This window comes from Neoarius graeffei, chromosome 13 (assembly GCF_027579695.1).
Source record: "Neoarius graeffei isolate fNeoGra1 chromosome 13, fNeoGra1.pri, whole genome shotgun sequence".
Classification (NCBI taxonomy): Eukaryota; Metazoa; Chordata; class Actinopteri; order Siluriformes; family Ariidae; genus Neoarius; species Neoarius graeffei.
This window is the reverse complement of record NC_083581.1, coordinates 7,266,588-7,286,844: the sequence shown is the minus strand read 5'-3', so window position 1 is coordinate 7,286,844 and position 20,257 is coordinate 7,266,588. Positions and strand designations below refer to the sequence as shown.

The window sequence follows — 20,257 nt, the reverse complement described above, 5'->3', positions numbered from 1 at the left end:
GGTCATTTTCAACATTATAATTACTGTAGATATGAAGATATTTACGATCATTCACAGGTTCCCTCTCGGCTTGAACGACTGATGATGTCTGAACTTAAAACGTTTTTCTCTGCGCTAATCAAATATTAACACAGACGCCAATAAAATGTTAGAACATACTGTACAGGTTGCTAATTGAGATGGGAAGCTGGATGAGAATGTTTCATGTTCACACTTAACTTCAACATCATGTACTGTCAGAGACAAACCGTGCTCTGTGGCACAAAAAGAAGTGGATATGGCGCTAATTAAGAGTTAATGCATGTTAGCGACAGTATCATGCTGTCGGATTTGTGAGTATTACAGATGTAACAGGATACGAAGGCGTCATTCGGTGGGAATCGCTCGTGATCTAAACGGATACAAACACAGATACAAATAGGAGGCTCACTATTCTGGGTTTGTTGTTGTTTTATACATTTATTCTGTCATACATGAATCTTAACATGGAAGCTAATATGCCAAGAAAATAGGATGACCAGACGTCCCGGTTTTACCGGGACAGTCCCGATTTGGGGTTGTGTGTCCCGAGTCCCGACAAAAGTCTGTCGGGACACGGATATGTCCCGGTTTTCGCCACTCGCGACGTCAGGGGCGCCGCTAGGGGGGGAAAGTTAGGACGATTCTAAGGGACCCCTCCACCCTTTTTACTAATGGTACAGTCTGATTCTGGGTGCGGGACACGTGAACTGTGTAGCTCCGTGTATGCACAGAGCTATTAGAGCAGCTGCCGGTTTTTCTATGTGCGCAACAGAGGTGTGCATCCTAGAAGTTGCTAAGCAGGAGCAGGTGTGATGAATTATGAAGTCCGGATATCACACTGTGTGTGAAAAAAAAATCACCTTTTTTCATAGGTATCTTTATTGTATAATTAAGTCTAGATGTTTTGCCATTGTTCATGTGTGGATTTGTTGATATTGTTAAGTATTTAACTTTAATATGTTGCACATTAGGCGGCACGGTGGTGTAGTGGTTAGCGCTGTCGCCTCACAGCAAGAAGGTCCGGGTTCGAGCCCCGGGGCCGGCGAGGGCCTTTCTGTGCGGAGTTTGCATGTTCTCCCCGTGTCCGCGTGGGTTTCCTCCGGGTGCTCCGGTTTCCTCCACAGTCCAAAATCATGCAGGTTAGGTTAACTGGTGACTCTAAATTGACCGTAGGTGTGAATGGTTGTCTGTGTCTATGTGTCAGCCCTGTGATGACCTGGCGACTTGTCCAGGGTGTACCCCGCCTTTCGCCCATAGTCAGCTGGGATAGGCTCCAGCTTGCCTGCGACCCTGTAGAAGGATAAAGCGGCTACAGATAATGAGATGAGATGTTGCACATTAGCTGTGGTCATAGATATCATTGCTATGGTTCATGTGTGGATTTGTTGGTACTGTATTTAATTTGAACATTTGCTGTGTTTTCTAATAAATGCGTGATGCCTAAAAGAAACCAAAAACACTTAGTGGATTTCTTGCAGTGCACTCTGTAATTGTATCAAAAAACTAGTGTAGTTATTCATCAAGGCATACATTTGATCACATACAATAAGTCAATAAATGGAGGAAACAAAGGAATACATTTTGTAATCCTGATTATTGATGATGTTTGCTGGAGGGCTCTGGAGTCTCCATAATGTGCATACAGAATGTTATAAATCCATACTGATACAGTGATGCATGCAATTTCTCTCAACACAAACATTTGGATTGAATGAACTCCATAGGCTACTGAGTGGCCTAATAATAGTTGCTAATAAAAGAAATATATATCTTCCATAATATATATCATGGAATGTTCATTTTAAGGCAACAGTCTATTCAGTCTAATTCTGACAGTTCTGCATTTAAAATGTTCAGATACCAAATAATTGTATCACCTAAACTTGCTAGGTAGCTGATCACATGCATAGTAAAGTAGAAGTGCCAGCCAAAAACAGACTTCAAATTCAGTTGCTTGAGCTTGAAAATTTTACCGGGGGGGCCCTAAATTGTAATCTTTCATAGGGCCCTGCATTTACTATTTTGATGAATTGACAGGAATCGCAGACTTTCCTGGTTACTGCCCCCTGGCCCTGTGGCATGGGTGTTTATTTAGCCACATTATTCCAGACAACAGAACGTGTTGCCATGCAACAATAAAATAAACATTAACTGGCGCGAATGTTCTTTGTCTAGCAGCAGTAATGCCGCAGCAATTATGCCGAAAAGAAAATGTACCTTTTCCAAAGATTTACAGGGCACCTACCCCTTCCTCCGAGAGGTGCAGAACAATGCGCACGAAGCCGACTGCACACACTGTAAGTGTTCCTTCTCCGTAGCCCACGGTGGTAACGCATCGGCAGGATCACATTAAAACTGGAAAAGATTCACTCTTCTTGTAAATATACGTAGGCTAATGCATTTTGTTTAGGGTGGGTGGATTGACAGTCGCCTTAGCTTTGTTCCTGTGCTTTGTTCTTGTACAGGGTCTCTGCACATTTCTGACCAGCAAAAATAATACTTTTTAAGACCATTTTAAGACCACTGAGTATAAAAAATTAGACCACTACCGCGGAACAAATACGTCTCCCATCTCATCTCATTATCTGTAGCCGCTTTATCCTTCTTCAGGGTCGCAGGCAAGCTGGAGCCTATCCCAGCTGACTACGGGCGAAAGGCGGGGTACACCCTGGACAAGTCGCCAGGTCATCACAGGGCTGACACATAGACACAGACAACCATTCACACTCACATTCACACCTACGGTCAATTTAGAGTCACCAGTTAACCTAACCTGCATGTCTTTGGACTGTGGGGGAAACCGGAGCACCCGGAGGAAACCCACGCGGACACGGGGAGAACATGCAAACTCCGCACAGAAAGGCCCTCACGGGGCTCGAACCCGGACCTTCTTGCTGTGAGGCGACAGCGCTAACCACTACACCACCGTGCCGCTGAACAAATACGTACAGTAAAAAAAAAAAAAGCACACTAGGTTAATTTCAAAGCATTTTTTTTTAATAAATAAGTGCATCTTCTGCAGAACCCACAGTATTTCTGCCTTCAGTGTAGCGGTTGGGGCGAATGCCGCGAAAGCACTTGTGCTGGGACCCGGAGACGCTAAAGCTGGCGTTGCACTTTTTGTGACTGTAGAGGCGAACATTGGCATGGGGACTGTTGTTGCCCGACTAGCAGCATAGCGCATATGCTTTTCCCCTTTCGAGTGAGCGTCAAGGGCTTTACAGCCCATTGTTGTTAACTTGATGTCTTTCCGACATACCTTACATCTCGCTTCATATTCTGAAGTTGCTGTTGTTAGCCAACTTTTGTATTTTGGCTCCTCAAGCCACTTGTTACTAAACTTACACTTCCCCATCTCCGCTCATGTTCAAGTTCAACCACTTCTTCCTCGTCTGCTCTACTCTCAATGGTTCTACTACATGGATAAAAGAACACACTGCCCCCCTGTGGCGTGGTTCCTGCGCTATTAGAACTAGTGCTAGACACACAACGGCTCTTGTGCTACTTGTTCAGCATCTTGATAACAAACGACGCTGGTTGAATAAATAATGTTAGCGCGGAAAAAAAATCCAGACATATGTTTTTTTTTTTCCATTTACCGTAGGCTACCCGGATGAAATTTAATACCTCCCATGTGAAATTTAATACCATAGCTCAAAAAATAGCGAAATATAATGCTTTTTAAGACCTTAAAAAACACATATTAAAAATAAGACTTTTTAAGACTTTTTAAGGATCCGCGGAGACCCTGTTGTACTGAGTTGGGTAGCCTATGTTGCAAATGCTGTGCGCTCCTGTGAGGGCTTTCCTCGGGCTGTCGCCCCTCTCCTCCTTTATTGCTGTTTTGTTTGAGTGTATATTCTCAAATCACTTGTCTCTTTTTTGTTTCTGTTTAACATACCATTCTGACAGTTTGGCCATATTGAACAGCTTGTTGCACCTTCCATTAAAGTGTTCACTTTTGTACACATCTTCTTGCTTTATTCATTCAGTTGTGGGGAATGGTTAGTAAGGTTGATTCTGACCTAGGCTATGTTGAGGTCACATATCTACTTTTTAAGTTCATGCTATAGTGCATACAATTTTAGAGATACGTATAGCCTAGGGGTGGCATGGTGGTGTAGTGGTTAGCGCTGTCGCCTCACAGCAAGAAGGTCCTGGGTTCGAGCCCCGTGGCCGGTGAGGGCCTTTCTGTGTGGAGTTTGCATGTTCTCCCCGTGTCCATGTGGGTTTCCTCTGGGTGCTCCGGTTTCCCCCACAGTCCAAAGACATGCAGGTTAGGTTAACTGGTGACTCTAAATTGACCGTAGGTGTGAATGTGAGTGTGAATGGTTGCGTGTCTATGTGTCAGCCCTGTGATGACCTGGCGACTTGTCCAGGGTGTACCCCGCCTTTCGCCTGTAGTCAGCTGGGATAGGCTCCAGCTTGCCTGCGACCCTGTAGAACAGGATAAAGCGGCTAGAGATAATGAGATGAGATGAGATGAGACGTATAGCCTACATGTGCATATGCATTCTTCTTGGTGTTCTCACAAACAGGTGAAATAAATCAGTTTAAATTTGGCCTATGGACATAGCCTGGCCTATTCTCAGCCATTACAAAATCTGTTGTCTGACCATAATTTAACTGATCTGTATACCACTATGCTACTAGATAACAAAATGCCTGTTTGCTTTATTTCATGTGAGATGTTGATAAATGTGAGCTTCAACAAAATGATAAGAGCACCTCTCTGAGTGTCACGTTTACGTAAAAAAAAGGTGTGCGTGCACGAGCATGGTCGCGCGCAAAAGTGTCCCGGTTTCAGACTCGGGAAATCTGCTCACCCTACAAGAAAAAGAGTCACAGTCTGTGATCAAGTTCCTCACTCATGGCATTAAACCTGTATTAAAAATTCCTGCACTAATTATTCAAAAAAAAAAATCAGGAATTTACCTTATTACACATAAATACTGATCTGTATTACGTCTTTTGTTTTGTAAGTCTGGTAACAAGGCTGAAACGAGTTTAATCTCCGTGACATTTCCATCCCAGACCGTCTTAATGGACAGCAGATAAGAACAGATTTGGTGAATTTCCTCTTTTCTGTCTCGCTCTCTGCACAGTTCCCGAAGGACTTTCCATTAGACATCCGGGTGAAATTTTAATTAAAGCTTCATGCATCACGTCATTCAAGATGTGAAAGCAGCTTTGTGTGAATCCACCTTCTTCCCCCACTTCCTGCCAAAAAAGTCAGCTTGCGTCCATATCAACATATATAATCAATCGACATGGACTGGATAAAAAGAAACATGAACAAAGCCTTCCACGCTGTGCACCAAGGACTTGAAATCCAGGGTTTCTGGAGCAGACAGTCGGCTCTGAAGCTCTGGGAGTGCCATGAAGGGCTGAATATTATCATTTATCAAACACTAATATCATTACATCAGGAATAGCTTTGCAAGTTAAAAAGCTTCTTTTATAATAGATGGATTTGAATACGTTCAAGGCTTTTTTTTTTTACATTGGACATTGTTTTGTCTCACAGCCAGTGGAACATTCAATAACACTGCTATAAACTTCATCATCAGACTGCACTCTATCTGTCTCTCTGCATTACATTACAGGCATTTAGTCGACTCTCAGCAGCATAACATCCAAGTGTAAGTTACCTAATCTGTATCTGGACTGAAACCAGAGGAAACCCACACACTCAGGCCGCGCGTCGGCCATGAGGCTCGAACCTAGAACCTTCTCGCTGTGAGGTGACAGTGCTAACCACTACACCACCATGCTGTCACAGGCTGTCTATCTATCTATCTATCTATCTATCTATCTATCTATCTATCTATCTGTCTGTCTGTCTGTCTGTCTATCTATCTGAACATCTCTCCATCTGTCTTTCTCTATCTATCTATCTATCTATCTATCTATCTATCTATCTATCTATCTATCTATCTGTCTGTCTGTCTGTCTGTCTGAACGTCTATCCATCTGTCTTTCTGTCTGTCTGCCCATCTATCTATCCATCTATCTGTCTGTCTAGCTGTCCGTCTGTGCATCTGTCCTTCTGTCTGTCTATCTAGCTGTTCATCTATCTAGGTGTCTGTGTTAATTGACCCATCTGTCTATCTATCTATCTATCTATCTATCTATCTATCTATCTATCTATCTATCTATCTATCTATCTATCTATCTATCTATCTATCTATGTAGCTGTCCGTCTAGCCATCTGTCTTTCTGTTTGTCTGTCTCTCTGTCCATCTATCTGCCTATCTGTCTGAATGTCTATCCATCTGTCTATCTATCTAGCTTTCCATCTATCTAGCTGTCCATCTATTAATGTGTCTGCCTGTCTATCTATCTATCTATCTATCTATCTATCTATCTATCTATCTATCTATCTATCTATCTATCTGTCTTTGTCTGTCCATCTATCTAGCTGTCTGTCTATCAATCTGTCTGTCTCTGTTCATCGACCCGTCTGTCTGTCTATCTATCTAGCTGTCTGTCTGTCCATATGTCTGTCTATCTATCTGCCCATCTATCTAGCTGTCCGTCTATCCATCTGTCTTTCTGTTTGTCTGTCTGTGTATCTGTCTGTCTCTGTCCATCTATCTGTCTGTCTATCCATCTGTCTTTCTGTCTGTCTATCTAACTGTCTGTCTGTCTATCTATCTATCCATCTGTCCTTCTATCTGTCCATCTATCTAGCTGTCTGTCTATCAATCTGTCTGTCTGTCTGTCTCTGTCCATTGACCCATCTGTTTGTCTGTCTTTCTGTCTTTCTATCTATCTATCTATCTATCTATCTATCTATCTATCTATCTATCTATCTATCTATCTATCTATCTGTCTGTCCATCTGTCTGTCTATCTGTCCATCTATCTAGCTGTCCGTCTATCCATCTGTCTTTCTGTCTGTCTGTCCATCTGTCTGTCTATCTATCTGTCTATCTATCCAGCTGTTTGCCTATCCATCTGTCTTTCTGTCTGTCTATCTATCTGTCCATCTATCTAGCTGTCTGTTGATCAATCTGTCTGTCTGTCTCTGTCCATCGACCCATCTGTCTGTCCATCTGTCTGTCTATCTATCTGGTCATCTATCTAGCTGTCCATCTATCCATCTGTCTTTCTGTTTGTCTGTCTGTGTATCTGTCTGTCTCTATCTATCTATCTATCTATCTATCTATCTATCTATCTATCTATCTATCTATCTATCTATCTATCTATGTGTCTGTCTGTCTGCCTGTCTATCTGTCTCTGCCTCGAACACACAGTTAGGCCAGAGTCACTGTAGGCCTGATAGAGTTGAGAGAGAGAAAGAGAGAGAGAGAGAGAGAGAGAGAGAGAGAGAGCACTGCTCATGTGATCCTGTTCATTCAGAGAGAGCCTGTAGCCATTACCCAAACAGGAATTGTCTGTCGTAGTGAAGTGAGTGATAGCCCAATAGCTCTGGAGCACAATACCAGACACATACCACGTTACCGCTATCATGAAGAGATCTTCAGGAGCACCGGAGCCGAGTTTGGGACTCGTTTGCTGGGCCTCAATCCATCATTCACAAAGTCCCCAGGTTTATTCAATCAGTCACATTTTTTGGAGATCACGGTGATCTCGGTGCTTACCCGGGCTTGCCCTGTCACCTCATGCTCACAGTAAAGAAACACTCAGCAGTAGCTACCATTTCTATAAATACTATAAATATAAATGTTCTAGCAACCATTACTATAAATATCCTAAATATAAATGGAGTATTTACCATCACTATAAATATCATAAATTGAAATGTACTGTCTACCATTACTGGAGCACTGGAAATGTCAACTCTTATTTTGAATGCACTACAACAGCGAGTGTGCAAGGACTTTTATCTTGGAAGAGGTTCAGCTGGAAGAGAAGGAGAGGTAGAGTCGCATGTATGAGAAGAAGACGGAAGAGTGAGCTCGGAGCGCGTTGGGGTTTTTGTTCAGTAGCCTAGAGCGTGAGCAGCCTCCTTATCTTGTATACTGGAGGAGTAGTTGAATAAACCTTCGGAAGTTCTCCATACAACTGACCCGCGTGCGATTTCTAGATGCCCCCCACAGAACTAACTTTACATTACGATAAATACTATAAATAAAAATGTAGTATCTACCATTACTCATGTATAAACTGTATAACCGACAACTGCGTTATCCATGTGTACGCTGTCGATCCTTTTACTCTGTACGACACACCAGGCTTTGTCGGATCCACTCAATAAAAGAGTCTCTGCTTTGAAATTATTACTTGTGTGTACTGTCACTTTTAAGGTCTTTACCTCAAAGTTAGACTTTACAACATGTTATAAAGATGAAGTGTGTGGAAATAAAATATGCAGCGAATGCTGCTGTTACATGCACAGACGCGACATGCGGCTCGTTCAGCCACAAAACACTGGAAATCAACAGGCAATCAATCAATCAATCAATCACTCAATCAATCAATCAATCAATCAATTGACTAATTAATTAATTAATTAATTAATTAATTAATTAATTAATTAATTAATTAATCAGTTAATCAGTTAATCAGTTAATGAATTGACAGAAACAGAAATCAAGAAGTGTGTAAGAAATAATGGGGGGTGGAGTAATAGGTTAGAGTAAAGATGAAAAGATAGAGAAATAAGTAAAAAAGTGAAAGATCAGACAGCGAAGCAAAGGGGCAGAAACAGATTGGAAAAGGAGAGAGAGAACGCATGCGTGAGAGAAAGAGAGAGCGTGAGAGAGAGCTGGACATGGTAAGGATAAAGAACAAGTATGAGAAAAAAGAGCAACAGGATTGCGGAAAGAAAGAAAGAAAGAAAGAAAGAAAGAAAGAAAGAAAGAAAGAAAGAAAGAAAGAAAGAAAGAGATGGAAAAATAAAATCTAAATACGAATGAAAGAGACAGAAAAAGAGCAAAACAGGAAAAAATAAAGATAAATCAAGGGAGAGAGAGAAACAGAAATGAGACCAAGAAAGATTGAAGGGAGAAAGACAGAGGGAAAGAAAAGTGTGATCAAAAATAAGAAGAAAAAAAGAAAGATTAAGAAAGAGAGAACTAAAGGTGGCTGAAAGAGACAGAAATCTGGAAAAGGGGGGAAGAAAACGTCAGAAGATAGGATGTAATAATAAAAAGGAAGAGAGAGATGTAAGGAAAATGTGAAAGATATCAAAAATAAAGATGGAGAGAGAGGAATGAGTGAGGGGGAAAAAGAAGAGAAGAGGGTCAGAGAAACAGAGGGAGAACATGAAACAGTAACGAAGAAAGAAAAGTTGACAAAGTGTGCTCAAGAGAGAAGGACAGAAAGACAGGAGGGAATAAAAGGGAGAGAGAAATAGCAAATTGAAGAGAAGAACGAAGGGAGGAGGGAAGACAACGAGACAGAAGAAAGAAGAATAGAGAGAGTAAACACACACACACACAGGGAGAGACAGACAAACAGACAGAAAGAGAGACATAGGAAGAGAGAGGAGGAAAGAGAGATGGATGAAAGGCGAATAATCACTAATTAAACCCCAGAGGTGTGTTTGTTCTCCAAGGAACGGGCCTTTAATAGTAATTAAAGAATCCTCAAGTTCATCTATTGAGCGCTGATTAGGTGCTAATGAAAGGAGAGAGAGGGGGATTGTGGGAAATGTGGCTCTGTCCGTCTCTAAATCAGTATTACAGTTCATTAGAGTTCACACAGAGAGATTAGAGCCTCCTCCATTAGAGACAAGTCCTCACCCCGCTCAGCTCTCCGTGTGCGTGTGTGTGTGTGTGTGTGTGTTGCATCCCGTGGCAAAATTATCCAGAAAAGAACAGATTTTCAAACAGAGTGTGAGCTTTTCTCATAAATCCTCTGAAGTCATAATCCTCTCATGTTCACAAACTAGCTAGCATTAGCACTAATTACAAAGCTTATAAATATAATTCACAATAAATGTATTAAACATCACGCCTAGATTTAGCTAGCTAGCTGATTAGCATTAGCAGTCAACATTATAAACATGTATGAACTGTAAAACTTCTGTCAAACGAACAAAAAAAAAAATCCTGTCAGGTTAACTCAATCTGTAAATTCTACAAATCCTAGAATTACTCATTTTAGCTCACTAGGCTAGCATTAATAGAAGCATTAACATTTCAGAAATATAGATATTTATGAAATGTATATATGGTATGTAGTATATATTTATTTTTGTAATTATATATTTATATAGGGGCGGCACGGTGGTGTAGTGGTTAGCGCTGTCGCCTCACAGCAAGAAGGTCCGGGTTCGAGCCCCGTGGCCGGCGAGGGCCTTTCTGTGCGGAGTTTGCATGTTCTCCCCGTGTCCGCGTGGGTTTCCTCCGGGTGCTCCGGTTTCCCCCACAGTCCAAAGACATGCAGGTTAGGTTAACTGGTGACTCTAAATTGACCGTAGGTGTGAATGTGAGTGTGAATGGTTGTCTGTGTCTATGTGTCAGCCCTGTGATGACCTGGCGACTTGTCCAGGGTGTACCCCGCCTTTCGCCCGTAGTCAGCTGGGATAGGCTCCAGCTTGCCTGCGACCCTGTAGAACAGGATAAAGCGGCTAGAGATAATGAGATGAGATACTTATATAGATATTCATGAAGTGTATATATGGTATATATTTTTATAGGTGTATTAATGAAGTTTGGATTTCGGGGTAGTTAAAAAGGGGTGGGAAATTAAAAAAGTATTGTACTTCTTCCCACTCCTTTTTCGAACAATGTGCGGTGTTTTGTAATGTCTTAGCTCTTTATGTTATTTTATTTATTTTTTTAATTGTTCGTTTTCTTTCTTTTGTGTATGTACAAATAGTTACATACATTTTTTTATACATGTTCGAAATAAAAATAAATTCAAAAATTCAAATTCAAATTCAAACTATAAACAGTTCACAGCCAAACTATATCATGTCGTAAAAATGTATTAGGATTTCCTACAGCTAAGATGTTGCTATCCTGTAATCTAGAAGATTATAAACATGATCATACATGTCAACCTTTGGTCAATCAAACCTGTATAACCAACCTCCAAAATCCGTATTTCCCTTATAAAATCCGTATAAGATGCAAATTAAAATAATTTACCTAAAATTTGAATGATAATTAACAATGATATATCCAAGTTACTTTTTATTCAATATTAATAACAATAAACCTTCAGAATGAATACAAAGCTCCAATGTTTGACAAAAACACAAAGTGTTATCAGCGTAGTTACGAAGGAAATACTTCGTTGTTTGGAGACAGGTTTCACCGAGCGGCTATTATGCGCGAGACTTCATATTAGCCACAAAGTCAGAAAAATCTGTTCGTAAAATTACGTTATAATGACCAAATACAATGAAAAGTATTTTTCCAGTCTCACATGTGATCTCGTTTGGACGGTAAACCTGTTGGTACAGTTAAACGCAGCACATGAATGAGGCATCTTTATTCTCGGCTACTGTCTAGACGCTATACCAGAGACGGCTGAAGAATCTCCACTTTGCCACATCCAATATGGCGGCGAGGATGACGTATGATTCTACGCAGAAGGCGGCGTCTATGTTTATATGTCTATGACTTCACGGTTGGCGGGATTCTCGCAATGCGGTGTGCGCATGATCAAAAGTGGAACGAAGTCTCGCTACCACAAGATAACGCGCGATTTCATAAGACTCTTTACTGGCTGTCTGTGGCGTACAGTACGTTTGTAAATGTTATGCGCTCTTTTATCATCGTGGGAATTGATTATAGCTCTAAATAAATATTGAAGTTTTTTTAAAGAATCCGTATAACTTTATTTATACGCCCGTATACTACATTTATCGAATCAAATCCGTATAAAATACGGACATTCCGTATAGGTTGACATGTATGTATGATTGAAATTACATTTATGAACATTTTGTGAGGGGAAAAAAAAAATTAAAACCTCTGTCAAAAATCCTGTCAGTTCACATGACACAGCTAACTATGGTAAGCTGACTATTGCTAGCAGGCAAAATTACAACCATTCACATGAATATGGTTTAAAATTCCCTCAGAAGTTTTGTCATGTTAGCCAGCTAGCTAATGTTAGCAGTAGAGATTCCTTATATTTATAAATATAATTTGAAAAAAAAATGCATCACAAATTGTGACGAGACTTAACTAGCATTAGCAGTGAAGAATATATTTGTGAACGTGACTTAAAATTCTATCAAGTTTGATCATGTTAGTTAACTGACTAGCAATAGCAAGGAAGATTCTGAGCATTTATAAATATACTGTAATTTGAAATATGTTTCAAAAATTTCTGTCTAAATTGAACCCACTAACCAACTAGCATTAGCAGTAAACGTTTATGAAAATTACTTAACAATTACATCCAAAATCCTGTCAGTTATCATGTTATTCACCGACTAGCATTAGCATGCGAGTCATGGAAATGCTTGAAATCCTCTCAGACGTTTTGCCAAGGTACCGCATGTTAGCCAGCTCATTAACGTTAGCAAGTCTTATCAGGTTGACCCAGTTAATTAGCATTAGCTTTAGTTATTATGGACATTTATTACCTTAGCATTCCTGTCATGTGATCCTATTATTTAGAAATACAACTTGAAAAACACAAAAAATCCAGATTTCACAAGCTACTTGGCTAGCATTAGCAGTGAAGATTGCACACACTTATAAATATGACATAAAGATTTAAAAAGCTAGCTAATGCTAGAAGTGAAGATTATAAACATGTTGAAATGTTATTTGAAAATCATATAAAAATTCAGTCAAGATTTGGCTAGCTATCTGACTAGCATAAGCAAGGATATATTTATGATCCTGACTGAAAAAATCCTATGACATTGGCTTATTCTAGTGAGCTGACTAGCATTACAAACATTCATTCATTCATTCATTATCTCTAGCCGCTTTATCCTTCTACAGGGTCGCAGGCAAGCTGGAGCCTATCCCAGCTGACTACGGGCGAAAGGCGGGGTACACCCTGGACAAGTCGCCAGGTCATCACAGGGCTGACACATAGACACAGACAACCATTCACACTCACATTCACACCTACGGTCAATTTAGAGTCACCAGTTAACCTAACCTGCATGTCTTTGGACTGTGGGGGAAACCGGAGCACCCGGAGGAAACCCACGCGGACACGGGGAGAACATGCAAACTCCACACAGAAAGGCCCTCGCCGGCCCCGGGGCTCGAACCCAGGACCTTCTTGCTGTGAGGCGACAGCGCTAACCACTACACCACCGTGCCGCCGCATTACAAACAAAATTATGATTTTTCATAGATATGACTTAAATTCATGTTAGCCAGCTAGCTAATGAATCAGCTAATAGAGACTCTGAACATTAATGAATACGTTATAAACGTATAAATATTGAACAACTGATCGACAATTCTGTCTAGATTTAGCTAGTTAGCCATCTAGCTAGAAAGCAGCATTAATGGTGGAGATGTTTCTGCCGCTAGCTCATGTTAGTTAGCTGACTAGTATTAGCAGTAAACCTTATTTTAAAAAAAGTCTTAAAAATTCTCATATAAATCCTGTTGATTAGCACACATTAGTTAGATGATTAGCTTCGAAGCACATTCATGAACGTTCAAGAATCTGATTTGCCACATTAGATTTGTTTGTTCGCCAAATTAAACATTAGCAGTAAAAATGATAAATGATTGTAAGAATATTTTAATTTTCTCATGAATCCAGACAGGTTTTTCCAGCTAATTAGCATTAACAGAAAATTCATGAAAATCGTTCAAGAAATTCCTTGATGTTAGCTCATGATAGCTAGCTATGTAGCATTAGTAGTGTTGATTATAATATAAACATTGATGAACACGATTTATAGTTTTTCATCAGAAATTCTGCCAGGTTAACTCACGACAGTTAGCTGATCAGTATAAGCAGTGAACATTTATAAGTACAATTAAGAATCCTCTCAGAGATTTTGCCATGTTAGCTAGCAGTAGCAGTGTAAATTATAAAGATTTGTGAGTATTATGTCAAATCCTTCACAGGAATTTTGGCAAGTCAGGTCATGTTAGTTTGCTGAGCAGCATCAGCAATGAACCGTCTGAAGATACAATTTGAAATATGAATATAATTTGAAAAATGCATCGGAAAGGTTTGTCTAGTTGTAGCTCACTAGTTGATCGATATTAGCAGTGAAGATTGCAGAAATTTATGAACAAATTTATGAAAGGATCAAAAATCCTTTCAAGTTAGCACGTGTTCGCTATCTGTCTAGCGTTAATCCAGGAAGAAGAAAAACCTTGACGGGTATCATTTGACTCAAAAATCCTCCCAGAAATCACTTTAAAGTATTCGTCAATTTGAGTTGAGAAAAGAAAAAATAGGGGAAAATATGTTTGCGTTGATGGGAGTACTGTATGTTTAAATTAAACACAAAATCCTGTACTTTATCCTCAGAGTAGTCACTATTCACTTACTTATGATAGGCCTTAATGAGGCAACATACCGGTATACCTGAACCCCTAACCGTTTACACATCCACCATTTCATAAAATTCCTGCAGGTTATTGAGCTAATAGTCTCACAAGATAACTCACATTTCTCAGTAAGCAGACACATGCTGTGTGACGTTGGAAAGTGCAAATAAGAATGTTTATAGATAAAGCATTTTTTTCAATGCAAATCACTTTTCTCCCCAACACTGTTCTTCACAATTTCCAAACAGTCACGCTATTCCATTTGCAAATCACTGTGAGCATTCTCACTGCTTACAAGCAAAATCTATTTGTTGAGAAAATATTCTGTGTGTGTGTTCATCTCCCGCTGCCAGAAATTTGCACTCAAGCAAATCAGCCTTTGAAGAAAATTGTTTCGGCGGCTGTTTCGTATGAGGACATGGCTGAGGTTAATTGGGAAAAGCTCCCTTCCAGTCGTGTGTGTTTAAACAAAATCTGAATATAAACCAACATGACTGTAATACTGGAGACATAGTAGACACATTTCCTGAAAGTCCCTGCCTTAAAATCCTGTCAGAAAACCTAATGGTACCTAGCTAGCTAATGTTAGCAGTGTTACCAATTTTATCTCATGTTTAATGATTATGAATGTGTGACTTCACATCCTCTGTCAAGATAATTCATGTTAGCCAGCAAGCTAATGTTAGGAGAAAACATTTATGGATACAATTTGCATTCTTTAAAAAAAAAAATGTATACCTGTACACATCCTGTCTAGATTAAGCTAGCTAGCTGACTAGAATTCATGGGAAGATTATGAATATGTATGAATATCAGTCGGGACTTCGAACTCATCATAGCACAGAGACAGCGCTGGTTAAAGTAGTAAATGACCTACTGGCTTCTAATCAGGGTTGTGTCTCCTTGCTTGAGTAGTGCAGCTTTTGACACAACGGATCATACTGTTTTCCTTGATATACTCAAAAATGTTGTGGGAGTTAATGGAACAGCCCTCTCCTGGCTCAGGTCTTATTTAACTGATTGTTATCAGTTTGCAGATATAAATGGTGACTTCTCTATGCATACTAAGGTAAAGCTTGATGTTCCACAAGATTCTGTCTTAGGCTTTTTTCTGCATTTTTCTTTATAGCCTCTGGGTAATATTATTCAGAAGCATGGTATTAGTTTCCACTGTCATGCCGATGACACACAGTTGTATGTTTCAGCAAAGCCAGATGAGAGACAGCAGCTTAATAAAATTGAGGAATATGTAAAGGACCTTAGAGACGATGATTTTTAACTTCCTTCTACGTAACTCTGACAAGACAGAAGTACTTGTACTAGGACAACATGCAGCTAGAAGTAAGTTTTCTGATTAAATTGTAACTCTGATTGGCCTTTCTCTTTCTTTATGTGCAGCAGTAAAAGACCTTGAGGTGATCATTGAGTCTAGTCCTTTATTTGAAATTCATGTAGATTATATTACATTAATGTCATTTTGCAGATTCTCTTATCCAGAGCATCTTATTCTGGGTATGTTGTACCCAGCTGTCTGGGTACAATGTACCCAGAATGGCCTGGGGATTAGGTGCCTTGCTGAAGGGCACTTCAGTTTTTCCTGCTAGTTGAGGGACTTGAACTGGTAATCTTTTGGTTCCAAAGCTGCTTCTCTAACCATTAGGCCATGGCTTCCCCAAAGCATTTAATGTTACGTTACACGCCTTTAGCAGACGCTGTTATCCATAGACCTGTACAACATACCCAGAGCAGTTGGGGGATAGGTGCCTTTCTCAAAGGCTCTTCAGCCTTTCTTGCTGGTCTAGGGAGTTGAACCAGTGACCTTTTGAAACTATGTCTTTTTTACCTCTAGGTTGGATTATTGTAATGCCTTACTGTCTGGATGCTCCAGTAGGTGTGTAAACAGGTTCCAGTTAGTCCAGAATGCAGCAGCGAGGGTCCTTACTAGAACCAGAAGATATGACTACATCACCCCTAAGCACTGGCTCCCAATCAAATTTTGCATTGATTATAAAATACTACCTTTAACCTTTAAAGCACAGAGCCTTCTCTTACAAAGCCCCACAGTTACAGTATGACACAGCCTTCCAAGTTTGGGAATCGGATACAGTCTCTGTGTTTAAGTTTATGCTGAAAACATGTTTGTTTCATCAACCATTTTGTTCATAGCCTTTTATTGGGTAATGGAGTAGATCTGGAGGGTTCTTGGGCATAGTGTTTTGGTAAACTGGGATGTTTGCATGCTGTCACCCCTACACTCAGATTTGTTGATGGTGGAGTGACTGGCCGGTGACCAGTGATGCTGACAACTCCTGCTCTCCAGACCTGCCTGATTCATCCTAATGCCTTACTTCTTGTTGGAGATCTCATCACTTTGCTCCTGTGGAGGATAGCCCCATATAGACAGCCTAAAGATACACTTAGTAGATGGCCTTGGACCATATACAAACAATTTTGCAACAATGACTGAAGACTATAATCACCATGATAACTTTGGGACTGCAGTTGCCATAAATAGTTTTAACTCAAGTCTCTATCAACAAGTAATTGATAACATCAATGAAGTTAGTGTCAGGATGGCCGAGTGGTCTAAGGCTTGAGGTTTCCAGCCTCTGATTAGAGGTGTGGGTTCAAATCCCACTTCTGACATGTGACTGAATTTTGGGTGGTGTAGTAGTTAGTACTGTTGCCTCACAGCAAGAAGGTTCTGGGTTTGTGGCCAGCAGGGGCCTTTCTGTGTGGAGTTTGTATGTTCTCCCCATGTCAGTTCTGGTTTCCTCCACAGTTCAAAGACATGCAGTTAGGTTAACATGGGGTGGCCTTGGGCTGAAGTGCCCTTCAGCAAGGTACTTAACCCCGGGCACTGTAGTATGGCTGCCCACTGCTCTGGGTGTGTGCATGCATGTGTGTTCACTGCTTCAGATGGGTTAAATGCAGAGGATGACTCTCACTGTGCTTGAAGTGTGCATGTGACAAATAAAGGTTTCTTCTTCTAATTGACTTCATGTTAAAACTATCATGAATTTCCTGGTTACACAATGGCACTTTTTGACAATATAGAACACACTTATAAAAGTGAGTTATTTATGTATAATCACACGGTCTGGAGTCACCCAGATGAGGATGGGTTCCCTTTTGAGTCTGGTTCCTCTCAAGGTTTCTTCCTCATGTCGTATCAGGGAGTTTTTTTTTTTTTTTTTCCTTGCCATAGTCACGTCAGGCTTTCTCATTAGGGATAAATTTATAAATGTACAGTACATGTTTAAAATTTATATCCAGAATTTATATATTTCTGTACAACTGCTTTGTGATAATGTCTATTGTTAAAAATGCTACACAAATAAAATTGAATTGAACAGAATTAAACATATTCGAACAAGCTCATCAGTAGAAACCTATGATTCACAGCTGCACATTAAATCCACATTAATATTTAACTACAGTTGCTTTTTTTATTTATTATTTTTTAACAAAACTGCACAAATAACTTTGTTCATTTGTGAGGCTCTGAGCATAAAACTTAAAACCTTAACCTAAAAAGAAGAACGAAGCTATGGCATCACTGATGATAAAATTTTTTAAAAGATTTACAAAAAACCACAAAAGTAAAAATAAATTGAAACTGATGGCTGTGGAGATCCTAAGATCCATGATGTAAGCTGCTTGATTTGAAGAGGGAACCGCTCGCTGTCTCGTATGACCAAAAAAAATTCTCCAGTTTTTTTTCTTCTGCAGTTCATTAACCTTCTTCACGTGGGATTAAGTAGGGAGATATTCCAATGAATTACTGTAATATCTCTCTATCCACACTAATTACGGCCATGAACCAGTGCAAACTCCTGGGATTCTCTGAACCACCTAATATGCCGGCGGAAATAATAGCCTCAAAATGTTCATATGAGACATTTTCTAATCAAATAATTGGAGAGAAATGGCTAACAGGCTCCTAGAAATGATGTGCTGCAAAGCAAGCAAGCATATACGGTATGCTAAAACATGGATTTTCAACCAAAAAGGAGGGGAACAAGCAAAAAGAGTTGTAAATATATGATAGCCTGTTTATATGTTTACAGTGTTTCTTTAGGGTGGCACGGTGGCGTAGTGGTTAGCGCTGTCGTCTCACAGCAAGAAGGCCCGGGTTCGAGCCCCGTGGCCGGCGAGGGCCTTTCTGTGCGGAGTATGCATGTTCTCCCCATGTCCGCGTGGGTTTCCTCCGGGTGCTCCGGTTTCCCCCAAAGACATGCAGGTTAGGTTAACTGGTGACTCTAAATTGACCGTAGGTGTGAATGTGAGTGTGAATGGTTGTCTGTGTCTATGTGTCAGCCCTGTGATGACCTGGCGACTTGTCCAGGGTGTACCCCGCCTTTCGCCCGTAGTCAGCTGGGATAGGCTCCAGCTTGCCTGCAACCCTGTGGAACAGGATAAAGCGGCTAGAGATGATGAGATGAGTGTTTCTTTAGCTAAAGCTAATGTCTCCGCAGGTATACTAAGTCAGGAGCTGGTCATGTTTTCAGCATGTCATCAGCTAAAGTTGATGACAGAGGTGAAAATCATGACAATTGCTAAAGCTAATTTTGGCTCTAAGATGCTGATTCTTTATCTGTGCATGTGCATAATTAGCTAATACTAAATTTGACTCTGTTTGTAGATGTGTAATTTTGGCTAACTTTCGTCCTAAAATGCTAACTCTTCATTCGAGATGTGACTGTTTAGCTAACACTAACTTTGACTCTGTTTGTAGATGCTAATGCTTTATCTGTGTGTGATTAGCTAAAACTAACTTTGGTTCTGTACATAGATACTCACCCCTAATCTATTTATAAGTGTCATTCGCTATTGGTAACCTAGCAAGAGTGGACAAATCAGATTTTCCATCCTGACTATTTGTTTTTATTCATGCATTTGGCATGGAGTTATGTTTAAATGTACTGTGCTTTACAGTGTGAGTTATTTACTTATTCTGAATCTGGCCACCTGCTGCACTACATACATCAACCTCTGTGCAATCTGGAGAATGGTAGAACAGTTTTTAGTCGCTGGAGCAATTAACATTCAGGAGGGCCAGATGAACATTTCAGAATCAGGAACAGGCAGGTTTGTGGAAATCATAACGGTAATTAGAGGATTAGAATGTGCTTCATATAAAGATTCATTAAAAAATGAGCAACTTTAAATTTGAATAATAAATTGTTTTATTAATATTTGTAGTATTTTATATTCATAATGTATATTCATAACGTTTTATGTCTGTCCCAGCACCCCAGAATTATTTTAGAATTATTAATAATCATAATAATAATAATAATAATAAATTATTATTATTATTATTATTATTATTATTATTATTATTAAATAATAAACAATTAACATATAAACTATAACTAAATAAAATATATAATTAATAAAATAAACCATAATGATTGATATAAATAAATTTTTATATGAATGTATACAGATGACATAAATAATAACAATAATTAGAAGATTAGAATGTGTTTGTAAGATTCATAGAAAAATGAGCAACTTTAAATTTAAATAATACATTATTATTACTAAATAATTTTATTCATATTTGTAATATTTTGTATTAATAATGTTTTTTAAGTTTCACAAAAAGTTTTACGTGTCCCAGCACCCTAGAATTTATTATTATTATTATTATTATTATTGATAATAATAAAATAAATCATAATGATTTATAGAAATAAATATTTATATAAATGTATACAAATTACATAAATCAAAAATCACAACAATAATTAGAAGATTAGAATGTGTTTGTAAGATCAATAAAAATCAGCAACTTTCAATTTAAATAAGAAATTGTTC

General features: G+C 39.4%; 1 protein-coding gene and 1 non-coding gene across 2 annotated transcripts in view; one reads left to right on the top strand and one right to left on the bottom strand.

Moving 5' to 3' along the window:
- The window catches only part of LOC132897219 (cadherin-4-like), a gene marked incomplete at its 5' end in the record, with an annotated part of 970,760 nt that overhangs the window by 688,430 nt on the left and 262,073 nt on the right, over positions 1 to 20,257 (bottom strand). The window lies entirely within an intron of this gene.
- Positions 16,999 to 17,077, top strand: trnag-ucc (transfer RNA glycine (anticodon UCC)). Its single transcript has one exon. It is a non-coding gene; the product is annotated as a tRNA-Gly (tRNA).